The 22,668-nt window shown below is 45.7% G+C and overlaps 1 protein-coding gene and 1 pseudogene across 3 annotated transcripts in view; one reads left to right on the plus strand and one right to left on the minus strand.

The window, feature by feature from the left end:
- The window catches only part of LOC144156054 (uncharacterized), a 187,576-nt gene that overhangs the window by 160,406 nt on the left and 4,502 nt on the right, over positions 1 to 22,668 (plus strand). The window lies entirely within an intron of this gene.
- LOC144143455 (uncharacterized) lies at positions 9,770 to 10,709 on the minus strand (annotated as a pseudogene).

Consider the following 22,668-nt stretch of genomic DNA (forward strand, 5'->3'; position numbering starts at 1 on the left):
TTGCTCATGCACACACACTGGCAAGACGAATATGCAGGTGGAATAATGTAAGCCGTACAAAATCGGAGTGATCTAAGATGGCTTTCAGTTGAGATAAGCAGCATAAAATGAGTGTATACATAGGAAAATACGGTAAAATACAAAAAGCAATATAAGAAAGGAGAGAGGTTTGCGTTGCTCGCGCTTCACGCCGTAATGACAGCATAAAAGTCAGTCGTACATCATGAAGACAAAAGTGAAAAAGCGTAAAGTTTTGGCATCGCAAGCTCATGGACATGCTTGCGAAAGAGGGTCAGGGAATCATTAAATATATCTAGGTATTCAGAGTACCGGTTCTAGAAACACTTCATTAAGAACAGAGGGCACAAGCCACGCAGACATTTCGAATTATGAGAAGCATCGTGTTTCCTGGTCAATGTCTGCGGCACATAGAGTAGAACGTGTTCTGGCAGCACTGCACAATGTACTGTGCCGTGAATTATTTTTAATAGGTAGAGGAAATCCGCTTTATTCTTCCTGAAGATTAATCGTTGTAGCGTCAACGCAGAAGATGACCCAGAGTTGTTATTACAACGAAAGCGATGGTTGAAGATAGGTATGAACTTATTTTAGACCCTGTCAATAGGCATGCAGTTTGTTTTGCACGTCCTATTCCAAACAACACACGCATACTCAAGCTGCGCGCGACAAATGGTAGTGTAGAGCTTGAGAAGATAATTCGGTTCTTTGATAATAATACCCAATCAATCATGTTTAAATCAAATTGTTTACTTATTGTGCCAAGGAACAGCCTTGAGGCCTTAGTACCGGCGCACACAGGGAGCAAGTTCGAAGCAATGCAACGGCAAACGAAGACAAGAAACGTCCAGATAAAGAGCAGACGATAAAGAGAGATAACAAATAAAACAGAATTTAGGCAAATATATGGATGACATAAGAAAAAAGGAAAGAAGTAAAGCAACTGTGACACTGTTTATGAACAACGTATATGTAGAAAATACTACAACACATTGGATAAGATACACTGTACACATAATTAACACAATCAATGCTGACATGAGCTAACGGAAAACATTAACATCCTACAGATTAAAGCAAACATCTCTATAATGAAGACAAACTAGTAAACTAGTAAAATCAATCCTTAACGTTACAAAGTATCATTCCGTGGGCAGTATACTTCGCAGAGAGAACGACAACGTAAGCAGCAGCCAGCCCAACAAACGTCAAACTAAAAGTAAAAAGATGAATTGATGGCTACGGAACAGAGAAATATACAGCACATTTCTATAAAGGACAATATGTGCGAGTGTCTAAGTGAGCGATAGTTCTGCTAATGTCCGAACTGAATTGACCCTGTTAGCTGCTAAAAATATCTATGTCAGCAGAATAGAGGTTACAGTGGAACAGCGGACAATGTGTGTTACAGGCGCGGCGAGTCTGAAAAGGATGACGTTTTCTCGTGGTTTTAAAGCAAAACTTTCTACCTCTACCAGCCAATGGTAGCACCAAAATTTGTACATGAGTGTTTAATTTGGAATTTCGCATGAAATGCAACATTAACTATCTTGAAAATGTCCAAATAAAAGTTGTTCGTTTTTTTTATTCAGTGTTTTTTATTCATTTTTTATTCACTGGCTCTGTTTCGGTACTAATTGAAAAAAAAAAACTGTATTCCATCATCGAAATAAAGACAGCTAAGACTTATCGCATGAATGTCCTCGTTGCTTATTCAACCACGCACTGTCACAAGATCCTGACCAATACCTAATCTCTGTTCTGATAAACTACATTCTGATTCGGATTCTTCTTCTTCCCACAGTTGATATTCGCTAGTGTCGTGCAGTCACTTCAGCGCCTTCTTTCACCAGTACTAACCATACAGAATTTTTCTTGTTCCCGTGAACGAGCAATGACTGGAGTAACTTACTGGTTGCTACCCTGCAGTGAATTTATTCTGTTGATGTGCCTCCTTCCCTACCATCCCTACAACGTTCAGCACCGTCAAAAGCTGAAACTGCAGCTACTATGGCGGCACCTGCTCCTGTGGCTATACCCCCTCTGGCTTCAGGAGAGGCCCCTTCACCAGCTCCGAGAGCAGCACCAATGTCCACGGCTACGAAGGCGCCGGCATCAACACCAGTCGTCACTCCAATCCCTGCTGCCTGGTCTTCTAGGGCTCCACCCATGCCTCCCTGGAAGGACAACGTGAGTCGCAAGCCCGACGTACCTCGGCAGGCCTCAGTTCTGCAATCTACTCCATCGTGGAAGTTGTGCGCCTCTTTCTCGGCTCTCTTGCATCCCCCGTGGCCAAAGCTGTCCTGATGCTCCTCGACTTCGTTTCGCCTCTACTAGTACAATGGCGGTAGCGGCAACCATCACTACACGTTCTCCACTGTGCAGCAAATTTGGCAAAAAGCAACAATTTTTCAGTGGAACGCATGTGGACTTGGTAATCGGCTTCCAGACTTGCGCAGATTTGGGCAAAAACACCAGTCCCCGGTTGTTGCCATTTCGGAGTCCCGACTTTCCACAGATATACGGCTATCCGGGTACGCAGTCATGCGTTCATCAACTGGTGTGGCAAACACGAGAGTCTGCTATGTGCGAGAAACGACCTTAAATTCGTGCAACACAATCTACCACCTAACGCGTTGGGGGAATTCGCAGCTATTACCGTGCGACACCCAGGCGTTTCCTTTACTGTCATCGCTGCGTATATTCCGCCCCACGCATCGCTGAACACTCAGCGCCTGGAGGACATAATCCGTCGTATACACCACCTCCACACATCCTCACGAGGGACTTAAATGCTCATCGTCCGTCATGTGGAAGCAAGACAACGACGGCCAAAGGACGTCGCCTGTTGGACATTTCAGAACGCGTCAGTTGGTGTGTTATTAACACGGGGCAACCAACATTTTATCGTGGACGGGACGTCAAGTGCCATCGACGTCACGATGGTTTCCTCAGTATTATCAACGACCACAAGCTCGTATGCAGACATTGAGTCTCATGGAAGCGACCACGTACCAACTTACATTATTGTCGACGGTTTGCCTGCTGGTCGCCGTAAATATGCCGTTCAATTTGTCAACTTGGGTAGCTTCACCACAGCAGTCGAGACAAGCGCTTGTGATTTCTCGTCATTGGCTGACGTCGAGTATGAAAATCTCAGGGCGATTTGTAGAAGGGCAAAAAGGCGGGCTCGGAAGACTTCCGCGGTAGAAGATATACTAGTACCCAGACGCACGCAAAAGCTCATTCAGAGATATGTGAAGAAGCTTGCAAACGTGAATGGGTGTCCTTTTGTTCGAAGTTAGATCCTCGGAAGCCGCTCACAAGGATATGGAGTTTAGTGCGTGCTCTAAGTACACCGCGAAATCAGTTGTACCCTTTTAACTCTATTTCTCTGAGAATGAAGGTAAACGACTTAGATGTCGCTGAAGCCTTCTGTGCTAAAATTACTGCCGCACCGGGGTCTTTACCACCGACCATTTCCAGGGCTGCGAACGCATTACCGAACACACCCTACATGTACGAACCATTCTCTATGGGCAGAACTTGAAGCTGCTTTGTGCTCAGTTAACAAAGCCTCTTTTACGGGCCTGCACTGGATAAGTTATACGGTTTTATGTAATCTTAACGGATATTCGAAGCGGTGGATCTCGTCAATATTCAATCATTCCTGGCAGACCGGCTGTCTTGAGCCTGGGTGGAAGCTCGCTCGCATCGTGCCAGTTCTGAAACCTGCCAAAGACCCCACGAATATTGATTCTTATCGGCCTATTGCGCTTCTAAGCTGCATTGGGAAGCTCATGAGAAGGTGGTACTGCTTCGGTTAGACTGGGACCTGATTGATAGAAGCGTATATCTGTCGCAGATGTTGGGCTTCCGCAAGGGCCGGACCACTATTGACAAGGTCACTGCCCTTGCAACACATGTGCAGCACGCAGATCCGAGGGCAAATTGCCACTGCAGCCTTCATTGATATTGAATCGGCATATGGCTGTGTCCTCCATGAAGCTGTACGGACAGCAATGAGGTCTGTAGGCATCGCGGGACGAATGTACGACTGGATCACTAATTACCTCTCTGATAGGACAATCTACATGTCTGTAGCGGATGGTGAGACATCCCTCCATAACGTGACCCGTGGTATCCCTCGGTGGGGTATTGAGCCCGACTCTTTTTAATATTTCGATGATTGGCCTTGAGAGATGTCTGCTGAAATCGGTTTAAATCTCCATGTGCGCTGGCGATATCTGTATCTGGTTCTCGGGCCGCAACAGGCGTGTGCTCCAGTCGAGACTTCAGCGTACGGTAAGCTCGATTGAAAAATTTCTCGTGACACGTGGCCTTGAGATATCACAGGTCAAGTGCGCCGCAATGGCATTTACAAAGCGGGGCGTCTCAAACTACCAGTTAACGGCCGTAGGCGTACCGATACCGTATGTAACCTATCACAGGTTTTTGGGTGTTACCTTCGACCGACATCTGACATGGAAGCCACACATCCGAAGCCTAAAAGAGAATTTGACGTCATTCGCGCACATTTTCGGCATGCTTTCAGCAGCACTGATGGATGTAGTGTCAGCTCTCTTTTACGGCTATAAGACGCCCTTTGCAAAGGCTTACTTTGCTATAGCCTCCCAGCCCTGACTTCTCTCTCCAAAGGAATTATAATATACCAGAGGGGTTGCAACCCGAACACTGAGGATATGTCTTGGTGTCCCGAAGACTACCTCCACAGTGAGAACCATGACATGACAAAGAGCAGACGGATTCCGTCCACTGCTTTGCAGGCAATTACTTCGCACGCGCCTGCGCGTTGTGGCAAGGCAACATGAGCATCCTCTGGCTGCCGCCTTGGTCTCTTAAGTACAGCACGCTCTGCCTTCTCAGTATCAGCCTTCAGCCCCTTATCTTCACCCTCCGTGGCTATTTCCTCCAAAGAAATTTGCCACCACGTTACCTGGATTTAAGCGGATGGCGGATATAGCAGCCCCAGCCATAAAGTTCATTGCCTTGGAGCATATTAACAACAAATACAGAGGCTACACTCATGTGTACACTGATGGTTCAGTGACGGCTACATCGTCGGCGATAGAGATCTCGATTCCTTCGTCGCTCACTACCATCTGCGCCCTACTGAGCCACAAGTCCTCTACGACAGTCACTGAGCTGGCTGGACTGCGCGCTGCTTTTCAGTATATTCTACAGCCGCCGGCCAATCAATGGTCTCCAGACTCCAGATCAGCACTCCAGAGCTTAAAGTCGCTTCCAATAGAACAGCTCGCCTGGGAAATCAATCTTTTGCACTTACAAGCCACACAAAGGGGGCGCAGTGTAGATCTGCAGTGGCTTCCTGCCCACTGCGGAGTTGCCGGCAATGACGCACCTGACAAAGCCACATCATCTTCCCACAGTCTCTGCACTCAAGCTCCGCCAATCCCATTCACGAGAAAGGATGCGGCATTACTCGTCCCATGAACAACATGGAAAGCGCAAATGTATATTTGGACTGATGCAAGGCAGCATACACACCTCTTCACGTGATTGATCCCAAGTGCACCTTCAAAATGCCACCTGGGCTTAGCAAGCGCGAGGAAGCCATTCTGCATAGGCTGCGCTTGAATGTGGCCTACACGGGACATTACCTTAACAAAATCCAGCAGGCATCTTCACCTCTCTGTTCCACATGTGACTCACGAGAAGACATTCATCATGTTATATGCGTGTGCCCAAGTACGCCATGCCCAGGCAGAAACTCATAATACCTTTGTGCGGCAGCTTGGTGCGGGACTTTAGCTGAGGGCTGTTTTGGGTCCTTGGTCGGATCCCAGTCCGGCTACACGAGCAATCAGAGCTCTCGTAGAATTTCTCCGGAGCACAGAACTCGACAGAGTTTTGTGATTGAAAATTTGGGTGCATCAAATGACATCTGTTCGTTTTCACATTTTTTTCCCCTTTTTTTTCTTCTCTCATCTAGCGTAGCAAGCCAGCGCGACCGCTCGGCTAACATCGCTGGTCTTCATTAAAGTTTTTCTCTCTCTCTCTCTCTCTCTCTCTCTCTCTCTCTCTCTCTCTCTCTCTCTCTCTCTCTCTCTCTCTCTCTCTCTCTCTCTATCTATCTATCTATCTATCTATCTATCTATCTATCTATCTATCTATCTATCTATCTATCTATCTATCTATCTATCTATCTATCTATCTATCTATCTATCTATCTATCTATCTCTCTCTTTTGATGTGCATACATCTCTAGCCAATTTCTAAAACTCTGCTCTCATTTATTTTTTGTACAAATTGATATACTGTTTGCTGTTACTGAGATTTACTTTCTGGTGTTCACCGTTGGCTTACAGTTTGTGCGCTGTTTTTTCGCTCAATTTCACGTTTCACGAGTAAACGATGAAACTATACCTCTCTTGAGATTGAAAGATTATACAAGTAAATAGAAGGTTCGTTAATTACCGAATTAAAAAAAAAGAAGAAAACAGGACATATTTTAATGGATTTACCCTCGACTTTGGGTGTTTGCTTCTCCGATTGGGCGCAAATACTAAAACCCTGAGAATATCACGACGCGCCCAATTTTATTATCAAGTACACCTTATGGTGGTAGCACCTCTTCATTTTCGTACACGAAACACACTGATTCTTCAGTATTTATTTATTTATTTCCGAATACTGTTAGCCTTTCGGCTGTTACAGGGGTGGGACATACTAAGAATGTCGAACATCAATACATTCAAATCATGTATCAATACATCAATCTTGAGATGTTACATGGCATACATTGGAAACACCGACCTTGAGGCTAAAGGAAAAACAGTGCAGTCGTAGTAAGCACACAAACAAATTACAATAAATCAAAATAGGAGACCATGCTTACAGAAAAAAAATCTTTGAGCCCTTCCTCAAATTTTTCCAGTGAATCACAATGCACCAGTGATAATGGCAAAGCATTCCACTGACGAATTGTTTTTGGAAAAAAACGAATTCGCATATACATTGACACGTTGTTGCGGCACTTCATATGTGTAATCGTTTATACCTCTCAGGTTTATTCCGCGGCGTGGCGTTAAGTATTTTGTTGTGTTTATGTTTAATCTATTTTTTGACAATAAAAATAAGAACTTCATTCTTGCCAATTGCCGACGTTCGGCTAAAGTGGGCAGTTGAAGAGAGCGTAACATTTCTGTTGCTGATTCGGTCGAAGAGTACTTTGAAAGAATAAACCTGGCAGCTCGCCTTTGTACTCTTTCTAGCATATTAATGGGCCGATTTCCGAGGGATCCCATACAATGCTGGCATATTCTAATGTTGGCCGAATATACGTAAGATATGCTGCTAGCTTAACGGGAGTCGTAGCAAGTCTTAATTTTCTGCGCAGGTACCATAGTTTCCTCTCCGCCACCGTACATATGTAATTGGAATGGAAGGCATGCTTACTTTTGTTTGTGACGCGCAAAACAACTGTTTTAGTTTGATTTATTTCCATTTTAGATTCGGTGCACCAATTACTGACAGCATCAAGAGTATCATTAAGCGTTTTTTGATCACCTTCACTGTGTATTTCTTTATAGATTAGGCAGTCGTCTGCAAAAAGTCGCACTGTAGTACTTCTATCTATGCCGCTTGAAATTTCATTTATGTAAGTTAAGAATAATATCGGTCCTAAAACTGAACCTTGCGGTACACCTGAGGTGACATTTAGTGACTCAGATGTGAAGTCGTTTATTTCTACATATTGTGTTCTGCCTGTCAGGTACGCACCTATCCACTGTATTATGTTATAATTTATGCCTAGGTGTGCTAACTTATTAATTAACTCCCTATGAGGAACCTTGTCAAAGGCTTTGGGGAAGTCGAGGTATATTGCGTCAATCTGAACGCTATTATTTAAGGCACGCGGGAAGTCGTCGACTGTTTCTATTAATTGGGTTACAGTGGATAAATTTTGCCGGAAACCATGCTGATTAGGAAAAAATATTTTTGTGCCCTCAAGATACGTATACATAGCTTTGGATATAATATGCTCTAGCAGCTTGCAGCATACACAGGTAAGGGAAATTCGACGGTAATTTTCCACCTTTTGTTGGTCTCCAGACTTATGCGTTGGTACGACCTTTGCCACAAGCCAGTCGTCTGGAACACGCTTTTGTTCAATTGAGGCATTATATATTATGTATAAATAGTGGGCAACCCATTCCGCATACCTTCACAGAAAATCATTTGGTATGCCATCTGGTCCGATCGACTTTTTTACGTTAATGTTCAGTAATAATGATACGATGCCTTCATAAGTAATCTGAACGTCAGGCATAACTGATAACTGAGACGGAAGTGGCGTGGGTGCATCACTATCATTAGGAGAAGCAGTAAACACTGACTGGAAAAATCTGTTATGTAGGTAAGCGATACATGAGCAGTCGGTCACCAATTCATCATTGAAAAGAGAATGCACGCGTTTTGAGTGGTCTTCCTTCTGAGACAAGTGACGCCAAAAACGATGGGGGGACGATTTCATAAATGTCGGCAATATTTCTTCGTAATACTTCGTTTTTTGATTCCTTCAGTTCAGCGCGCAGAAGCCTTGATAAATTGCGTATCTTGGATTGATCTTTCTTTACTTTTTGCCTCTGGTGGTTAATGGCGCGCTTCAGATGTATTATCTTGCTATTCATCCAAGGATTCTGTTTATTTTCTTTCTTTTTTTGCAAGGGCACAAATTTGTTGATACATAGCGTGACAATTTCTTTAAACCTTACACATCTTATTGACGTCACTTTCCTCATTGAACGCGTCCAAAGAAAACGACAAGTAATCAATTATACTTGTATCGTCGGCCTTGTTGAAGTTGCGCACATGTCTGAAGCTTTCTTTTTTGCGTGGCAAGGCACCATCAGTGTTTATCTGAACTGAAACAAGTTTGTGGTCCGATAACCCATGTTCAATTGCAACATCGTATGTGTCGATCCGCCCGTCAATAAAAACTAGATCCAGTATGGAATGCGGATACCCTGTTTCACGTGTACTGTCATTGACGACCTGCGTTAGGTCATGGCTGAATGCCATGTCTAAAAGCCGTTGGCAGTCTATTGCTTCCTTCGATTTAGTTGAGAATGTGGTCCAATTAATTCCAGGAAGATTGAAATCTCCTGCAATAACCAGTCTGCGATTCCGGGTAGCAATACCGTCAAGGTATTGCTGCAAACTGTCTAGATATGAACTAGGGGCGCCTGGAGGCCTGTAAACGGCTCCCAAAACAAGGGAAGTTTTGGGTAATTTTATTTCTAGCCATACACTTTTATGGTGGGGTATTCCTTCCATAACAATTGCTTCAAAATCTTCTGCGAGTAAGATCGCCACACCGCCCCCTCGTGAATCCCGGTCTTTCCTAAATATTTTGTAGCCGGGTGGTACAATTTCGCTATCCGCTATTTCCGGTCGCAGCCACGTCTCTGTGACGGTAATTACGTGCGGGTTATAGCTTGATAATATATATTCTAGATCACTGACTTTATTGACAAGGCTCCGAGCATTTAAATTAATTAAGCGAAGGCTGCATGCATTTGACTGCGAATGGCATCAGTCATCGTCGTCAGAGCGACGTGGTTTTTTCTTTGTATGCTTAAGCTTAACTCGACAATTTTTGTCGTAGTCCCAGGAATACACGTCTTTGTCGATGACCAACTTATCGTAATTCAGATGCATGCGTTTCCCGGCCTCTCTTTCTTCTTTTCCGGATTCCCATAATAGCTTACGCTTGGCTAGAGTTTCGTTGCAAAAGTCGTCCCCAACTGATATAGTGCTTGTTGCATGTTTAGCTTGTTGCGATTTTTGTAAACTGTTAACTTCTCTCGGGAGTCGTACAACTTCATAATGACCGGACGCGGCGAACTACCCCCTTTTCGGCCTATTCTGTGGATCCGTTCAACCGTTTTTAGTTCTTCACCAAGTGTGCGAACAAAAATGTCCTGCAGTACCGCTTGTTCCAGGTCTTCTGTGGTTTCTGCCTCGCCTTCTTCAACCCCAAAGACCAAAAGATTATTCCGCCGACTCCTGTCCTCTAAGCTTATTAGCCTTTCTTCTTGTCTTGATAGTGTCACGTTAAGGTTCGTGACAGTTTTCGTTAGCTGGCCTATTTTTTTACCCTGATCTTTGATTTTTTGAAGGGCGTCTTCCATTTTAGTCATCCTTTCTCCTAGAGCGCTCAGATCTGCTTGAATTGTCTTCTGCCCTTCCGAAAGTTCCTTTAGGAGGGCTTTCAAATCAGGACCTGGGTTGAGTTCAACGTCCCCAGACAATAGCAGGCACAAAGAGGAAACTCCAGAGAACAGTACACTTGGGCACGGCAGCACAACAACGAATCTGTTGTCAGTTTTATAACAGTATTCTGAGTAGAAACTGACCTGTTCGAGCAACAGAAGCCGCAGATTAGGCGACATTGCTTTCGCAGTGCTGCTGTGCCCACTGAACGCTGCTGGCCGGGGGTCCAAGTTTATAGGTTCCACGAAGAACCGCTCGATGCACGTTCCATGGTGGCTGCGCTCGAGGGTAGCGTCGACGATGTGTCCGTGGTCAATAACAGCGGCGTCAGCAGCTGGTACGACCACGCATGTGCTGGATGCCCCTACTTGTAGGGATGCGCAGACGAAGAAAACCTGTTCGAGCAACAGAAGCCGCAGATTAGGCGACATTGCTTTCGCAGTGCTGCCGTGCCCACTGCGCAGTGCTGCCGTGCCCATTTGCGTCTGTTAAGCCGAGTCTCGTAACATCATTCTTTCAATTGACCAATCACGCTCGTGCGTAAGCAGCTTAATCATTCAGTTTTAGTGTGTGAAAGAAATCATCGGGCTTCTGCTGAGCACAAGGACACGAGTTCGATTCCCTTCGCATTGAATTTTCACTACGTGTATTAGGTATACCGTTCCGGGTGAACCAGAATCGAAGCATATTATAATGGCTACGCAATGTCGTAATCCTCCAAGCTAGTCTAATGCCCTAAGAATGTTCAAAAAAGTGAAGTTGAGTAGCTTCAATGGGTTGTTCAAACCTTCGTTTATTATTACAGTTACTAACAGTTATTTCTCCTGTCACTTAATAGTGACCATCGGTAATAGCCTTTCTAAATAATTATTATATAAAAGTCATAATATTATTAGTATGAATAATATTTCTGTAAGTTCCATGTTTAATTGTCTAGTTTATTCAACAATACATTCATTCAGTGATCCGCTCATTCATTGATTGAGTCATTCATTGACGAAGAAGCACCGGGGCGAGATGCGAAAGGTAGGCAGGACGAGGCGCTGGCCGAGTCTCGCTTTTGCGTGTCTGACTTTTGCGCCGCACTTTCGCGCCCCGTCGCTGCACCTGCTTGTCGTACTTTTCGAAATGCTCACCGCCATCGTCACGGTTCTTTTATTTTATTGTTTGTAACTGCAAACGTTAGTCTCACGCAGCAGTGAGCTCGTCATCCAGAGCTGTTCGTCTCGGCCATTATGCAGATGTCTTCCCGTACATCCTGTTCTCTTAGTAAACAAGAAAAGAAAACGATGATTAGCAGCAACCAAACACGCATTTCGTCAATTGTATTCGTTTGAAGCCAACATAAAAATAAAGAAAGCCAATAAGAGCGAGCCATGTTCGACCGTTCAATTTTCCCTTTGCGATTTCCCTTACCTCCGGCAGCAATTCTAAGAATACTGAGCTGAAACGCAGAATTTCGGCGAACAAACTAGGAACTGCCCGAGGCCTTTTCCGGGGCAAAGTTACGCGCCTAGCCTAGCGCGCGAGAAGGCCGTTGGATACTTGGCCTGGCAGCGCCTCCGGTGGGCCTACAATCCTGCTTTCGGCTGAGCGCACTATCGACCCTGGACTGCAGGAGGGAGGCAGTTTTGCACCCTGGCATTTCTTCTTTAAGGAAGCGGCCAGTCCGGGCTTAGCTGCTCAGATTCTCCCTACGCTCATCGGAAGCACGACACCCCAAGAATGTGGTCTTCGATTTGCGTTTACTCCGCTTGATCGGGGAAAGAAGTTTTGCATCGACCTGTCTATCTCGCCACGGCCACCTTTCCAATACGTCCAGGTTCGCTGTTGAGCCTCCGGGGAGCCAGGGTTTCGTAAAGTCCAGCGTTAGGCGTTTTCTTAACGACGTATAGGGGGGAAACGGCAACCCCATGAGGTTTCAAAGTATATTTAAACCTCATCAAATCGACCGCAATCTTTATGAGATCGACCTCAACCTCAATTAGGTCCCATGCGGGGCTGTTTGTAACCGAGGCTCGGGCTCTGTCAAGTGAATTAATTTCGCTTCTTTTTCCTAACCACAACCCCCTCCCCCCCTGCGCGCTTCGTCGGAAATAAACTATTATTAGGGGCGAGGCCCCGTAGGGACTGGGGCTGTTGGCGTCTCCTGTCGTCGTCGACGTCGTCGTCGTCGTAATCGTCGTCTCATGCAGTCACGGTACTAAAACACCGGGAAACTCGCTTACGTCTCGTGTTAGAACGTAACGCGTAGCGCTTGCTTCGTGCTTTATAGACAACAGACTTTTACAGTAAAGCTGTACACCTCTACCCCACAACGGTTTCATCTCCGTCAGCAAAAACGCTAAGGCGCGAAGAATGCAGTTATACACTGCATGCTGCATCCCTCTCCAGGTTTCAGGTTAATGGAGATGGCCCGTGATTTCTTATTTTTATCTATCCCTCTCATATGGGGTAACGTTTCGGTGATCAGAGGCAGCGTCTTATTGAATGAATGAGGTCGCATGTTGTGATTTCAGCCCACTAATTTGAGGTTGGAGCTGCGGTCAAAGTGAGGTCCTAAACCTACAGGTTTACTTTAGGTGCGTACATTTTATGTCCTTGTGACATTTGTAGTGTATAAAAAATAAGCGTAAATTTCAAACAAATGACCTCTAATTTGGCTCCCTAGGTCTTAAATATCCACCCATGATATTTTAGAATAGGTATTCACATAAAAGCTCAGCGGGCGATTGCTTCTCTTGGCAACACTGGCGTCCGCATCTCTTGGCGTCCGCATCTCACAAAAAAAAAATAAAAAAAACACAGGCCACGGCGTCCATCGTCTGCGCCATTACACCCCGATTCTCGGCCGTGGCGTCAGCAGATATGTATAATCGCAGTGACATTGCGTGGTGATGCTCTGCTTTCCCTTGAGAGTGCTCAAGGGAAGCAAAGCATCACCACGCCGCCACCACCACCACCACCACCACCACCGGAGAATGGAGCCGCGTTGGCAAAAGAAAGCGGCACGACGCACGAAATGCCCACGCTGCAACGCCGCGGCCCGCGAACACATATATCGGCACAAGTGCGCCCGCACCTTGCCCATGGAAGTGTGATTCATTACTAGAGACCGGAACTTTAGGCACGAAAAATCAAGGTTTTAGGCTGCTATAACAGGCCCTGAAAAGTGCCATTTAGGCAAATTTAGGCACCAAATACTGTCATTTACTTCAGTATTTACTTTAGTATTTACAACTCGTATTTACTTCAGCAGCGTATTTTGCAACGAATTTTGATGTGCAGTAAAATACAGCGGGCAATTATTGTGCTGTAGGAACGTAATTTTTTTTCTTCTTGAAAATAAGCAACACAAGATTTGCTATTCTAACAAATTTATGTGAATTGCAGGCACATTTGACAACAAAAAGGCTTAAAAGACATGACAAATCAGAGTCGTATCAATGATTTTCTGCGTGTCGTTAATTGTGTGCGAAAAAACAACGCTAACGTCCACTGAGTTTAGGGGAGCAGGCTTGGACTTCGGGACACTCCACCACATGATTCAATCTGGAATATACCAATGTTCACCGCTCAGAACTTTCGGCAGTTCTTTTAGCTCAGGTAATCCAAGAATTTTCTGTCAGACAGAATGGCAGAATGCCAGGCAGGGATGGCTCTACCAGCAACAGGTCCTTCGGGGATGGTGGCGGATCTGTCCCAGACCTTCAAAATTAACTTAGCATTCTTAGTCACAATGGCGACGAAGCTCTCAGCTACCACTCTGAGAAAAAAGGGTGTGGTAGTTTCTCCCTTAACGGTGAAACAGGAATGTATCATATATTGCTCCCTAAAAGGTAGAAAGATTCTCCCTTTAAGAGGGAGGAGCGCGTTTCTACCCCTAGGAGTGGAGGAAGATTTCTTCCTTTCGTGAGCTAATGGAGGAGCGTTCCTACCCTGGCAGCGTCACCCGATCAAGGCTTGTCATGCGAGAAAGGCCTAGCGAGCTGATCGGTTTATGGATCGAGGAAGTACAAATACGTAGGTTACTGTGGTTGTGTGCGCTTAAAATGCGTTAAAATAACCAAGAAATTACCTGCCGAGCACCAGAACTGCGGTTAGCAAGCCATGACGCCAATCGTATATGCGCGACTTCTTGCATTCGTCTTACTGCGGCCTACGCGTTCAGAGCGAACGCGCCGCCGTAAACACAGTAGAAGTCATACCGATTGCTTTCAAAATGCCGCCTTTATTTCGGAAAGGCTCGTAACCACGCCTTTCACCGCACGCGAGATCACAAGCATCCAATGCGGCCGTTTGAGAACAACCAGTTGTTATTAGTCGTCTTACCTTGCTACAACCGATGCATCAAAACGCGGATCGTCTGCAATCGCAAATCTCATCTCAAAGGCAATGCAGGCGACACGAAAAACGTAACCGCAGTATCCGTCGCTGTCGCAACCGTCCGAGCGAGGCATGGAGGAAAGAAGAGCGAGGAGATGAGAATGCTCGCCCTCTAGCGTGCTCGAAGTAAATCAATCGTAAACGTTTTAAAATGACCGATAGATGACGAAAAAAAAAAGTGGGGGTGGGGAGGGGCAGCTACTAAGCATCACCATCAGTGGGCACTTCAAGGCGTTTCCTTGGTTTCCTTTATGGATAACGTATATTATTATAGCCAACATCACGGAGGCCGCATGTGGGCGGGCAAATATTGGGAAGAAACAAAGCCCAACACAGCGACATACACTTCATTAAACGCACAATACACGCAACACACAACATATATTATCTCTATGCACGACATCACAATCATAATACACGTATACACCACATCATATAGTACACTTTTGACATGCCCGCATGATCACAAGCCACAACTAAACATTGAAACGACCACAAAGTATTTATAACCCTGATCGCCGAGAATGCAGGTAGGAACAGTGAGATCGTTGCTTGTTTCGATAACCCACGGCAGTGCACAAGCCTTTGGTGGGTTTTGTTATTTCATCAAATGTAACCCGTGCAATTGCAAATTTTTATTAATTTGTCGTTTTGTAAGAAGCAGTAAAATATCTCAAAGAAGAAAAAACGTTTCAGGAAACAGTACGGCAGGTATGTTTAGGGGATGATACCCATTGCCTCGCCTTCGCTCATTTAGCGTAGAGCGCACCGCTGGTCTGGCAACCATTCAGCCAAGATGATACTGAATGGGGGCCGTTTGTTGTTGGTAACTGATGCGTCAGTATGCTGCGGTCCGTGCTCGTTGACGAAAAAGGGGCAGTTTGCTATCATCGTTGATCTCTTTTACATTTGGGCGTCAGTATAAAACGTCCACAAATGCAGTGGTAAAGCTGAACAGGGCGCAGGCGAGTCGCCCACAGCAAGCATGCAGCGGTGCCCACAGAATGTGCTTCAAACAGACGGCTGGCGATACGTGCGTTAGCGTGGCGGGCCCATGGTAATAATAAAAAGAAAGACAGCGAGAAAACAAGCAAGCAGCACACCGCAGGGGAGGTGTTGCTCATAGTCGTCGTATGCGCCTGATCGGCGAGAGCCCCAGTGCAACGATGAACGGTTTCGTTTTCGGCGTCGGCGCCGACAGCAGACTGCAGACGACAGGGGAGAATATTTCCTCCCCCGTTTCGGTGTTTCGTGGAGGCAGTACAGAGGGCGCTACGTGTAACGAGCTAAAGGGAGAATCTCGCTGGTCAGGGGGAGAAAACCCTCGATTTCCTCCCTTTTTCTACCCTTTTTTCTTAGAGTGACGGAAGTGCTTTCTGCTAAGATTATGAAATAAGCCCACGAATGTGCCAAGTCACGTTCAGGTGTAGCGTGGTGTAAACAATTCGGGCTCCGACGCTTTTGTCGACTGCAAAGGTGTTAATACCACCGGTGCGTGTTTTGTAGTAGTTCTCCTCCCTTAGCCGAGTGTTTAATGGTAACAACGGGCTCCGGTACAAGAGGCACAATTGGTATCTGCTGATTGAAGACACAACTGCGGCTCGAAAAAAAGCTAGATCCTAAATACAGGTATTTATTCGTTGACACGGCAGAATGACTTCCTCGGTTCTTCACAACACCGAATATCATGGATAGTAGAGGGAAATGCAATAATTCCGTACAAATTACTGAGATTCTCTGTTCTGCAGGAGCAGATGACTAGCGAAGATGCGGGATTAGCACCATTTAATAGCTATACACTATATACCGGTTAATATTATCAGACAGCACAGAAGATTATCTGCAACTAATTCCCTTATTGCTAGGTTTTCCAGGGCCCTTGACGGTTTCCCGGTACGGCGAATGGCGGCTGTCACGACTAGAGTACTCGAAAATTTCGCAGATGCTCATTCCTATGCGCTCTGTTTCTCGTTCACTGTTCGTCCTGCTCGTGATGCATCTTACCGACCGCCGGTGTAACCGTGATCTGCGGATGACTGTGCACTTGTGCGTGCCGTCCCTTTAAAACTTTGGTGCATCTGATTTTCACTTGGTTTTCCTCTGGGAGGAGTCTTTGACCTTGAGTGGCATGCACGGTTGTGTCGCCTTCATTTGCTTTGTTGCTTGTTTAATTGCGTCAGCAACGGATAGGGCACATCGGCAAAAATCATCGCCGTTGGTACGCAGACGCAGTGTGTCAGAAGGACATAAAGCAGCTCGTGCAGACAGGGGTGGCGCAGGTGAGGTTCGCTGCAATTTCACTTCGTAAGGACCTCTGGCTGCTCGGCCGATATGGCGAAGTAGAGGCTCTAGCACGGTTTGCGTTTCTCGGCGTGTTTTGCACGGCTCGCGGATTTTTCTCGCAAACGGCGTGCGACAAACACCAGTTGCGGGCTTCTGAAGCAAGAACAGTCCTTGCAGGCTGTCGACTCAAAAACCCCAAAAAAGCATATATAACACAAAAAAGGCATTTTTATGCGCTAAAAATACCATATAGACCAATATAGTCAAAATAGGCGCTACAAAGCCCATACGGTCAGAATAAGCGCTTATAGGCACAATACAGTATTGCTTAAAATGCTCTTCTTCCCTTAGATCATGCTTATAGGTTACATAGGCTTGATACAGGCTCAAGAGAAAAATAGGCATTTTGCCTAAAGTTCCGGTCTCTATTCATTACAAAAGCCAGATAATGCTTCCGAAGAAACGGCGAGCGTTCACGCGCACGCCGATTGTGATAAAACAGTAGCGTAACGGTGAGTGCATTTTTAGCTGGGACAGCGACATCTATCGGCAAGCGGCCGAAGGCGAAGGCGCTCGCCGAGAGCTGAGCAATCTGTGGCCGATACCAAAACACGGCAGCTGGGAATCAGCTATCTATGGCGACGATTTCACTCGGCTCTTGCGACTGGTAGGAAAGAGGAAGCAGCGCGAAACAGTACTTGACATCCAAGAAATGCTTTTCAGCTCGGTGGGACGCAGTACTGCTGCTTCTGCTGCCCGCACAAGCGCTGCCGCACAGCAGCGCTCCTACGGCGCTAACTTTGCAGCCTTTGAGCCACGACCAACCTATATTCGCTCGTAAGGAAGCTGGGGTCGAATTGTAGGACGAGGTTGTCACAGTGATGAACGGAACAGCCACTCTCTTCGCGTAACCAACGTTAACGCGGTGCACCCTACGTTATGGAATTACTCGAACTCGCCTTGTACAAGTAAAACACAAACTGCGTCGCGGGCAGCCCGGCAGACATGGAGGAGTCGCGGCCGCCTGCGCTGTGCACGGCCCGTACATACAACGTCGCCTTAGCAACGGGGACGCGCAGGCACCGGCATGGCGGCGCATGCACATGGTTGCCAGCATGCGCGCCACTCCAGTGAGTAGAACCTATAAGCTTTGCAATCTTCCGCAGTAAACGTTTCTTTATGTAAATACTCCGGCGCTTGCGATGTTCCTTCTTTGTCGATTCTCGTCCATTGTCTAACAATATGAAGGGTACAACAATATAAAGTGTCCGCTGTTGGATTCAGGACACTCTCAGTAGTGTTTTTTTTATCAAAATAAAGCTGGATGCGATGGGTTCGACTGAGTTCTGTCAAAATTTGTCACGCAAAAATCAGTGAAACCCTTTGATAATTTAGTTAGTGCATGCAAAGCTCGTTTTGCGTAAATTGTAACGCGTTGTGCTGGACTTTCTGTTGCCGAATGTCGGGTCAATTTCAGAGAATAGCTCTCCACCAAAACAAACAAGCTTGTTTAATGTCGCGCTTTGCGTTTCGTCACACTCTAGTGCGCTCTGATTCTCGCACACAGTGCCGCCCCATCATTAAGCAAATGAGGAGAAATGGCGCGAGAAAAATCACATAATCACAAAATAACAAACTTTCAAAAACAAACTTTTTGCTCAATCTCTTTTTCTTGAAAGCAACGCATAGGCTATATTACCCAGTTGTTCAGGGCACTACTAAAGCTTGTTTAAAGTTAAGCTTGATGGGAATTAACGCGATAGCAAAATGAGCTTGACTGCACCAAATGAAATAACCTGATTCGTGCAGCATCGACCACCGGCGCTCTCTCTCGTCCGCTCTGTCAGTCCAAGTAAAGTTTTCCATCACTGCCACTTAATAGGCCACTCGATAGACGGAAGGCAGCGAGTAATCCGCGAGAAACGACAAACATTTTTAAAAAGTTGAACATGCGTTCGAACTGGAGATTTCCCAGCAAAATATCCACCCAACTTTGTGGAGGGCCGTTGTGGAGGGCTAGGGATAAAGTTACGCCACCAAATGATCTTTATAGAGCCCTCAAATTTAAACACACAAATGTTTTTGCTTCTCCAACAAAATAAAAAAAAATGGCAGGGCTGTTTTGACTTTATCGGAAGACAGCTGCTGTGGCCTGGCATCAAACCGTCCACCTTAACCTCAGTATCTCATACCTTAGCCACTAGACTGCTACTGCGTTACACTAAAGGAAACATATTGCGGAGATAGAGTACCTGGAAGTGTGAATATTACATGCATGCATTCATAATTTAAATCTGTACAAATGAAATATTATAATTATGTGCACCTCTACTACAGCTACCGCAGGAATTTCCACTGATATAAAGGTTGTAAGAATGGGAAGAAAGTCACTGAATCACAATTGGCAGATTTTCGAAGTAAGCTAAACAAATTGGAGAAACATCTGAGCACATGGCAAGCAAACACTGAAGCTTTTAAACTTGCAGAGCCCAAACCAGGAAGTAACCAATCAAACCAGTCAACTAGCATCCTCTTTATATGGACCAGATCCCTGGTCTGGCCGCCATAACTTGATTTTTCATGGCGTACCAGATACAAAGGAAGTGGAGAACGAAACAGAAGCCAAAATAGTGATCGCATTCAACTCAGTTAAGCATTCCTCTTTTCTTAACGAAATTGACCGCGCACACAGACTGGACAGTTTTTAAGTAGCAAAACCCGACCAGTGTTTGGCAATTTCAAAACAAAATATAAATGCCTCGCGTCACAAAGAGAATTTTGAAAAATTCAGCTTTCATCTCCTACCCTTCTAATGCAAAAAAATTATTGAATTCGGAAAACAACATGGGTCACCTACATTACAGCTACGATAGAAAAACTAAAATTCAACAACAAATGGTATTAGACGAAACACTTGAATGGTAAACAGACGAAGAAATAGGATGTGACAGGACAACAGCTAGTCACACCTTATTTATTGAATTCGCCGGGTTTCGATTACATCCAGAAGTGGTGCGTCGAAGAGTCGAGAGTACATATAGACACGAACACTTATGAGGGCGTGGATGTGCTGCACGAAAAAAAAGAAAGAAAACCTCAACCCTACACGTAAAAGGAGGCGGACGTGTCGCTGATACAACCAATTCCTTTTTTTTTTTCTTTGCATGCTTGCCTCACAAAGTTCGCGGGCTGTTTGGTTCCGGCTCCTGCCTAGATATTAGTTTCGCGAAATATCGGCCCACACGTGTACTTCCTACCGCGGAAGGAATGGAAGGCACCATGAAGTTTATTTATATTTTGCGCATTCTCAATTCACCGGTAACAGCAGGGGCCAACTTTCCCTGCATACGACTTTCCACAAGTCAAGGGTAGATCCTGCTACACTACTTCCTCCACGCCCTTCCCATACGCCGATTATAGTGAGATAATTAACTAAACTGTTAAATAATTAAATTACAATAAATTTAGGGAAGTTAAAGTAACGCTTTACAGACAAGCTAAAGCCTGCCATATAATGTAGAGGCTTCCGTTTTACCCAAAGCTGGCGCAGAAAATTGGCTACAAGTTCCTTTAATCAATATTGTCGTCACTGATTTTTTTAGCAGCTTCTTTTGCTCTAACGCTGTGGAAGATGAGTGGCTGAGGTATCACGTCACTGAGCATGAAGTTGCAGATTTGATTTCCGACAACAGCAGCCGTCTTCCTCATCAAGGGAAAGGAATTGCGGCAGCCGTTTTGCTGTTAAAGTCGAAACAGCAGAAACACATAGTCTACGTCCGAGCGCACGTCAAGGCTCAATGGGCGGCATAAATTATTCCACAGCCGCCCTCTGTAAAACCAGGATGTAGCTTCTGCCTAGAGATTTGCAGTTTAAACACGTGTACCTTCCGAACATGTTGGTCGCTATCACATCACTTGCAGCATTCCTCCAATGGATTAGCCTTCTTACTGTACAGGGATGGACAGTTTTAAAAGTGCCGTCACCGATGCCGCACAACTCAGAACCTTTCATCTCCTAGTGGTTGAAATTCTTGTGTCTGTGCGGTAATTGCTATCATACTTACTGTGAAACAAGTTTGAGTAGGGTCTCTGCAAACTTTAGAATATAGGCGACGCGTTGCTTTCTACGAAAACAAATCGACCAAGACGTTTGTTTGTGAAGCCTACGTGTACTAAGCAAAGTCGCGTGATTTTTTTGGCGCCGACTCTTCACATTATTTTGCTGATAAGATGAAACTGTTTAGAAACAACACAGCAGAATAGACTCAGCCGTATATCAATACAGAAAGAAAAAAATAAAAAATCAGAAAGAAAAAAAATTGGCTCCAATCCACGCTGTGAAGGTGGTTGAAAAGCAAAGCTGGTAACGACACCCACAACAATTGCCCATGCGACGTCACGCGAATTCACACACGTGGCTCTACAAAGAGTGTAACCAGAGATTCTGCCTGCCGTTACCTAGTTTTCGCAGGGGCAGCGTCCCGAAGGCTGAAGCGTCGGCCACGGCCGGGCTGGAGAGGCGGACGCCGCCGCTGTAGGTGCGTCCGGGCTACAGACGAAGGTCTCCGGCCTGCAGGACGAAGGTCTCTCCCATTGACCTGCGTGCGTGCGGTTCAGAGCTAGCGATCTACATGACTGGATGACGCTTTAACGACTGATATTTGAAAACACTGCACTGACTGAGTTTACAAGGACGAAGACTAGAGAGAAACACACGATGCACGCACACGAAAGCATTGCTTCACCGGCTGCTTTGCTGGCGCATGGTTCCTCAGTCTCAACAGTCGGTGCATGCTCTGTAGGGAAAGCGAAAAGATGAATCCAATCATTGAGTTGCGATAACTGGACGGGAGGCTAGGGAATGACAAATTTGGTATCTGTTAACAAGCTGCTACGTACTTCACTTTCATTTTCAATTTCACTTTATTTTCAATTTTCACTTTAACAAACTTTTTCTTGAGGTTCCTTGAAGTTCGTTCAAGTTAAGTTTCACTGTATGCGCAATAGTGGGTTGCCTACACAACAAAAGAAACATTTCTTTGTGTAGACCAATCCCAGATGCGTATGCGCCATTTTTGTCTACGGCAGCACGCGTGGGCGGAGCCATATCAGCAATTCACTCTAACTCCAACACGCCCAGCACATCACCTCTACTCCACAGCTGCGCCCAACACAAAATACATAAACACTACAATTCTACTGACTTCAGTGAAGCCGGTTGTTGATTCAGTGAACAGCGGTCGTAGAACATTGAATTGGCTATGCTTTATTATTTAAAATTTGGAAATCGTAAAAGCTTTCAACCTTTGAACCTTCTAACTGTATATTTCTCATGTTGGCTTGAGTATCTAGACCCCGACCAACCCGCTGCGGTAGCTACATTGCACGCTCCTCTACACAGCACAAAAACACCTAGTTCCATACCCAGCTGCGGCGGCTGTTTTTGATAACATAGCGAAAAAAATGGCCGTGCATCTGCTCGCGTCACTGCAAATGTCATCACCGTCGAAGGACTACTGCCGCAGGACTACCGTCGCAGGAAGGACGGTAGTCTTCTGCCGCCCCTGCAACGTAACTGCCTTTCCTGTCCCACCCGCCCACCTCTTACGGTGTTCCCTTCCTGTTGTTGTGCCAGAGCGCCCAGCCCAAATTCGCTTCATCTGGCGACGCGCGACGGCGGGGCCGATTGTCAAACCGCCCGCGGCAGACGGGCCCCAACTT

This window comes from Haemaphysalis longicornis, unplaced genomic scaffold, assembly GCF_048455015.1.
Source record: "Haemaphysalis longicornis isolate Haplotype H1 unplaced genomic scaffold, Haemaphysalis longicornis Haplotype H1 scaffold_1, whole genome shotgun sequence".
NCBI classification, from domain to species: domain Eukaryota; kingdom Metazoa; phylum Arthropoda; class Arachnida; order Ixodida; family Ixodidae; genus Haemaphysalis; species Haemaphysalis longicornis.